At 33.6% G+C, this 7,492-nt stretch overlaps 1 pseudogene; it reads right to left on the reverse strand.

Annotated features, from left to right (window-relative positions):
* Positions 1-2,005: 2,005 nt before the first annotated feature.
* On the reverse strand, positions 2,006-3,854 carry LOC113753514 (annotated as a pseudogene).
* Positions 3,855-7,492: the final 3,638 nt, after the last annotated feature.

The following is a 7,492-nucleotide window of genomic DNA, read 5'->3' on the forward strand; positions in this document are numbered from 1 at the left end:
AACTAGTGATTAATAGGTTTAATTTTTCTTGGTTGCACTCAAGAGGTTGGATTCAAGGTAGAAGATTGAACTTTCTTCACTCTCTTACTCCTCCTAGCTCTCAGCCAAAACAGGAAGAAAAATGAGGAAAGATGAACTCAAATGGAAGATAAGAAGGTGAGACTTGGCTTGGTCAAGAAACCATAGGTGGTTGACACTTGTCACCACCAAAGCCTTCCAAGTTTCTCTTTCTTTTCCTTGCATTTTGGCCACAATTTTCGGCCATGTGGCTGAGGATGAGGGGGGATATTTTACAAAAATATCAAGGGTATGTGGTGGTAAGGAAGTGGTGGTCAAGGTGTGGGTTCAATCGGTAGTGATCGATACCCGTCGGTTTGAACCGATTTTTCTTAAATCGCGTATACTAGGATTTTTACCTTCTAATCACTAACTTATTATTATCACTTCTAATCATATAATATTTCCTTATCCAAAAGTCACTCTTAGCTACCAAATTTGTTTCTCACTCCGTACCGAATAGTCACACTACGGAAAAACGTGAAAATCCTAATTCGCTCTAACTTGAAAACGGACAACGAAAACCCTTACTTCTATATTTATTTACACTTATTGTGGTGTGATTGGGTAGTAGGGCTATTATAAAATCATAAGTTCCAAATAAAAGGGAATTTTTAAGAAAAATGTAAGGGGTTTTACAATCCCATAAATTGAATTTAGCGTTTCGGTTAAAATATGAGAAATTTGAAAAATGGTCAGTCACAAATGAAACTAGGGTTTTGATTAGACTTTTAGGGTTTCTAGTCTTTTAAAATAAAACAAGGTTTTAAATCAAACCCAAAGAAATAACTTTAGTTCCTTCTTTAAAACAAAATAATGTTTTAAAATAAAAATAAATTAAAGGAACCGTAATATCCTCTTTGAGACTAAACAAAAGATGATCCTAAAAGTTGGGGTATCACAGATTGCTGCACTTACTATTTTCTTGTGATTCAGTAACTTCGCTGACAGTTTTGATTTGCAAGTCTTTTAGGAAAAACTGTATATAGGGAACTGCCTTTTGTCTTGAAGGGGTGTTTGTTTGTCGATAGTACCCACACGTGAAGTCATGGCTCTCTTACGCCAAACATGTTTTATTGCATGATTTGTCATACTATGTTAAATATACTATTGATTTATTAGCGTTAATTTCATTTTGGCACCCTTAAATTATATCTTGATTCTTGCTTAAGTTTTTAAATTTTTGTGGTGGATGCTTTACTCGCTAAATTCTTAAACTCGTCTCATTTTATCATGTACAAAAATAAAATTATCAAGAGGGCAAAAATACACATTTATTTTTTAATCATGTTTTTATCTCATATAAAACACATTAAAAAGTACTACAATAAAAAATATAAGCAAATAAATTTCATTCCAAATGCACTAATTAATTTTATTTCATTTAAAATAAGTATTGCTATAAGCATTAAGAAAAAAACACATTGAGTTGCTTAGACTTCTTTATTGTGGATTATCTAATTTATTTTTGTGCTAAAAGATCAAATTCATAGTGTATTGATCACAAGTGGTAAAGCGTATATATTTGGAGATTAGGGAGGTAAAGTGTTAAAAGGGCTCAAGTTCAGGGGGCAAAGTGTAATTAAGCCAATAAATTATTCAGAAAATTATGAACACTTTTGGCTTGATACATCTCCTCATCCTATGTTGTTGCTTACTATACTTGCCTAATCATGTATTCACAAATATATGCTTAAATGTGAGAATTGTTTTTTACTTGTACAAAATATTCCTAAAATTAGTAATTCATTGTAACAAATTAGCCCAGATAAATATGCTTAATTACGTTAATTGTAAATATATTGGCAAATATTTGCTTGTTTCATCTAAGAGTGACAAACATCGAGTTAGTTAGCACCTAAACAAACAAGAAAAGTAAACTTGAAGTTCTAAAAAAATTTTAAAAGCAACTATTGAATTACCTGCTATAAAATGAAATGCAAAAGCATAAGTCAAAATCTCAAGGAAAAAATATACTAAATACTTTGATGTAGAGTGGAATCAATGCTAAATTGTATTGATAAGTGGCAGTCAAGCGTGCTCAGAGCACACTTAGTTGTTCTAATCATCCTTAATCCACTTGACAAAGTTGTTGAAATTCTTGCCAGAACATCCGTCTTCTCTAAGACTACTCATAACTTTTGCTTTTAAATCCAAGGCCCTCTCCTTGTAGCCTTTAACAGTGACTAGCTGCTCAATTTTGTTCTTAACTTCTCCTTGTGCAATGATTCCATTTCCATCTTTTTCCAATCCTAATCCAACCTTCCAATCATCACATATGTAGCTTCTATTAGTGAACTGGTCTGCAAAGTATGGCCAGCAGAGGAAAGGGACACCATTGCTTACACCTTCAATTGTAGAATTCCAACCACAGTGGCTGAGGAAGCAGGCAACTGAAGGATGACTCAGCACCTGTTGTTGAGGTGCCCAACTGGATAATCTTCCTCGTCCTTGTATTCGCTCTTTGGAACCTTTTGGATATGCATTATCTGTTTCTGCTATTAAATTCCGCCTCACAACCCACAGGAATGGCATATTGGTGCGTTCAAGGCCTAGAGCCAGTTCTTGAAACTGTGTCTGGTCAAAAACTGTGAAGCTCCCAAATGCAACATAAATGACTGATTGGACTGGTTGTTTATCAAGCCACGCCAAGCAATCCGAGTCTTCAGGCCAGTAGGAACCAACTGATTTCCAAGCCGGTTGCTAGCTAGAAGAGGGCCAATTGGCAACATTTCTGGAAATAAGGTAAAAACTGATGTCTCTAACTCATTACTCGAGTTGCCGATAATCCAATCAGCCATTTTTAATGTTCTGTTATTTTTTAATATAGCATCAAAAACAATACCCTGTGTGGTCGCATCACCGACACTGGCCCAAAGAAAGTGTTCAGAGTCCACGGCTAACATGGTGGATGATAACTGGACCATCTGCTTCTTCATGATAGTTCCTGCCACAAAATTTGCCTTAATAAATGCGAAATTTGATAATCATTGTTCTGGCAAAGCATTTTTTTACTTTGCTGCAAAAATTTCCTTGCATTGATGAAAACTAATTCACTTGATATGTTTTTCAACTTTCAACTTATTTTGAAACACCCAAAATTGCACCTCCCTGTTTCCTATGAGTTTGTTACTTTGCTTGCATTATGATTTTTAACTTCATAGGTTCCAATTCTAAATCAACTTTATATTGTTTTACTGTTTTATGACTACAAAAAAGTAAGTGCCTATACGAAAATGATGAAACTGTAAAAGTATTATGCTGAAAGGAGTCTTACCAGAGCTGTCTATGATTCCATCATCAATGAGCTTTGGAATATTGAGTTGCAGAGCCAATAGAGCTGCTGCTGCAGGCCAGAAGGCTACAGCCCTGACTCCCATATTCTTTCAATCTCCAGTGCCCAACCCATGCTCTCATCAGTAATAAGGCATGTGATTTTGTCAGTTTCAGATTCATTCATCTTCTCCATTTGTTTGTCTTTGTTAACTTCCCCAGGTCATTTCTGTCTTCCCACGATTCCAGGCCATCTGGGACGGATACCAGATGCATCATATCAGGTACATTTTCTTCACCTGATAACGATTCAATGACTCGTTTGTGATCAAATTCCGTGTTCACAAATGTAACCTTGATGCCATTCTTGACTAGGCGCAAGGCAAGTTCCATTAGGGGAAGTACATGACCTTGTGCTGGATAAGGTATAGCTAGTACATGTGGAATGCCCATATTGTTTCTTGAACACTATACTACCACTATTATGTGTCCCTATTTATATGTTATAATTCATCTTTTTTTGTAATTAGGGAAAGCACCCATGGCATATCAAATGTCTAATGACCAATATGTGGTCAAGTTTTCCTGAGCCTGAGGGAGGCAATCCACTATGCTTTTGTTTTATAAGGCTCCTCTGTCTTAAGTGCACCTTCCTTTTTCTTAATTTTTTGATAATCTTGGCATCATTGCTAATCACTAATTTTAGATTGAAATGAAAATTGAAGATGGGTTGCAAAGGACAGATTGAGATGGGAGATGTTTTATTATTTTGACTGTCACCATAACTAAAAAGCATGTTTCATTTTTCTAACTTTGTTACCATCGCAGCATTGAAATGCAATGCAATATATGTAAGCAAATTTTGCTATCTTATCTTTAGTTGATAAGCAGTTTCGCTTAAGAGATATAACCGTGGAACTGAAAATTGCTAGTAGACAAAGTTTATGGGATGAGATGTAAATTTCCCATCACACAAAACTGCTCTTCTCAAGGACGGTCCTTTGTCTGACAAAGAAAACCAGACAATATATTATTGCTATTAATTGTGAGATAGGAAAATCAGTCTGCTCACATTCTTGTTAGCTTTAGAGTAATAAATGAGGTGATTATTTATTTGTCGGTGGGAGATTTTTCTTGAATTTGAACATCAAAAGAAAAAAAGAAATCCAGGGCCTCGGTCATTGAAAGCAGGGATTAAGGTAAAAAGGAACAGATGAAGTTACCGCTTCTTTTCCTCGTATTTTATTTGTAGTAAATCAAATCTAACGTGAAAGAATTTATTGCCTTCTTAGTGATTATCATTAAACAAAACACCTGGAATAACTAAGGGCATTCTTAGTTCCGCGTTGAACTGGTAGAATAGATGCAAGAAACTCGAAGCATAAAGAGACTGCATGCTGCTGTATTTCTTTCAGCATGCTGCATGCGAATGGAGGAGCAGCGTGTGGAAGTAAATATTGTCTTCTGGCATTGAATTTGTCTACAACTACAAATTTGGCTGTGTTGTAATAACAATGAACCACCCCCTTCAGGGATTAGGAGCCTACCCAATTACTACGGTGAGGTCCACAATCAATGGAGACAATGACGGACACAAAGGGGCCGTGGGATTGGACCATTAGGGGCCTTCCCAATTACTACGGCAAGGTCTACCATCAAAGGAGACAACGACGGGCACAAAGGGGTTGCACTCGGGCAACTGCCTCCAAAATTTTTCAAAAACTCTAACCTTCACTTGGATTATGAGATTTGACGAAAATTTTGAAATTCATTTAAATTGCGCTAGTTGTTTGGATTATTTAAGAGATCTTTGAATTTATAATTCACCAATCATCAAAAAATATTTTAAATAATATAACATAATTTACAAATTCAAATATCTCCTAAATAATCTAAACAATTAGAGGAAGTTTGAACTCTATCCTTTTACCCCATCCTCAGTAAGTGTTTTTGATTATTTAATATGTTTATCTCTTTTAATTTCTCTCTGAAAACGACATCTTTTGTAATAATTCACTCTAATTTCCTTATATATATAAATATATGAATAAATTTTATACATATAACGGTGTATACATTGTTACCATTGGATCCATAATATATGTGGAAAAGTTAAATTTTAAATTCAAATTTTGTATAGTGATCATTCATCTAATATTGAGAGTGTATATACTGTCTGTGCAAGAAAGATTAATCATATGTATATATATATATATATATATGTATATGTGTGTTTTATATATATATATATTAAATTTCATGATTATAATTTTAATGTATTTAGTATATCCTTACATTAGTTAAGGTAAGGAAACAGATAATTGATAAATAAAAGGAAATTTAATCATGTTTAGAATTATACTTATACGTGATTCACTTGATGTATTCGCCAAAAACCAACACCCGAACGAACAATCTAATCAAGCAAGTCAAAAACTAACTTACAAAGGAACAAGCAAGCATTGATATTTCCTCCAAGGCAAGTCTAATTTTTTTTTCCTTTTACAATTTATTGTATTTTGATTCATAATCATTAATTATTTAGACACATACATTATTTTCGATTTGTAATTTAGATATATCTTTTATAATTATTAATTTATCAGTTGTTCTTATTCTAAATTTATCTCCTAGAATTTTTGTGTTAATTTGTATAGGGTTAATGTTTATTCATTGAATTTAATTAATGTTTATATGATTTTGGTTAATGAGTTAATTTTCATGTTTTGCTCTATACTTTGTCTCTTATTACTAAAAACACTTAGTGATTTAATCATTTCTTCAAAAGATATATCTGACATGGATGATGGTTCTTGATACTCTTACTGTTGAAAATCCATTGGCTCTGTTGCATAATTAAAGTTAAAGTTATCTCACCGTCCTTGATCATACCCGTTTGAATAAGGGTCATACCATGCTTGAGATAGGGGTGAAAAATCTCCACAAGTATTGATTGGGGCACTCAGGTCATCTTGAAATTTGGGGCACATGTCTGTTAAATGATGCAAGACATAACAGATCCCACAGGTTGCAACAGCCACTTTCTCTACATGAGACGTTAGTGCATCTAAATATTGATTATTAGAAAAAATACGAGCCTCATTACCCTTTCTAGAAATAAAATCCAGTTTATCACCAAATTATTGAATATTAGCAGCCATAAACTAGTATAATAATAATAATAACAATAATGATGATGATGATGATAATAATAATAATAAGAGGAAAATAAAAATAAAAATAAGATGAACTCAAAAAGAAACAATTTAATCAGGTACCAGTCCCCCGCAATGGCGTTAAAAATTGATAAGTACTGAGCCTGTGCAATAATAAATACCTACTAAAAAAATACAATTTTTGCATATAAGGTGAACATGGTCGAATCCACAGAAACTAGAAAAAATTCGTTTCTTCTAGAGTTCAGAGGCTTGGGGATGTCGCGCCCCATTTTTGAAAATAAATTTTATGTGTTAAAAAAATGAATTTTTTGATTTTAGAAAATAAATAAAGAAAAATTTGTCATTTGGTATTGAGTTTAGATGTACCAAGTCACTCAAGATAAATAATAAATAAAACCCTTTTTAGATAACTCCGGGTCTTTAAAAACAACAGAAAAGAGTTCGGGAGTCACGGTTGAAGAAAAGGAAGGCGAAAATTTGATAGGTTCAAACCTAAAGCGCTTTTCAATTTAACCAAAACTAGTTACGAGATTTAGTCGAAAATTTTCCTAGTCTAACTTATAAAACTTATCACATTTGGATACTTATATATGGATGCATTCTTAAACCTAGGGGGATCGAGAGGGTCGAGATGTCTCTTCAAAGTCTAATTAGTGCCAATCATATTAATTGTGAGACCCAAAAAAGATCCTTCGAAGAGGTCATGAATATGCTGAAGATGAGATTCAAAAAGAGGAAACTATAATATAGATGACTTAAAAGAGAGGATTGCAATAGAATGGGTATGGGAGACTAAGATTTGTGACTCAATTTTTCTTTTACAGAGGGAAATAGGAGCGTGCTAAGGCTAAGAAGGCATACTCGTTCATTTCCCATATTTGAAGGGTAACTCTTCAAGCAAATGGACTAGCCTATTTCTAATTTCTTAAAATAAAATGCAATTCTAAATGATATGGTCCAAACATATAGATGGTAAGGGAATA

Source organism: Coffea eugenioides, chromosome 11 (genome assembly GCF_003713205.1).
Source record: "Coffea eugenioides isolate CCC68of chromosome 11, Ceug_1.0, whole genome shotgun sequence".
Taxonomy (NCBI): Eukaryota; Viridiplantae; Streptophyta; class Magnoliopsida; order Gentianales; family Rubiaceae; genus Coffea; species Coffea eugenioides.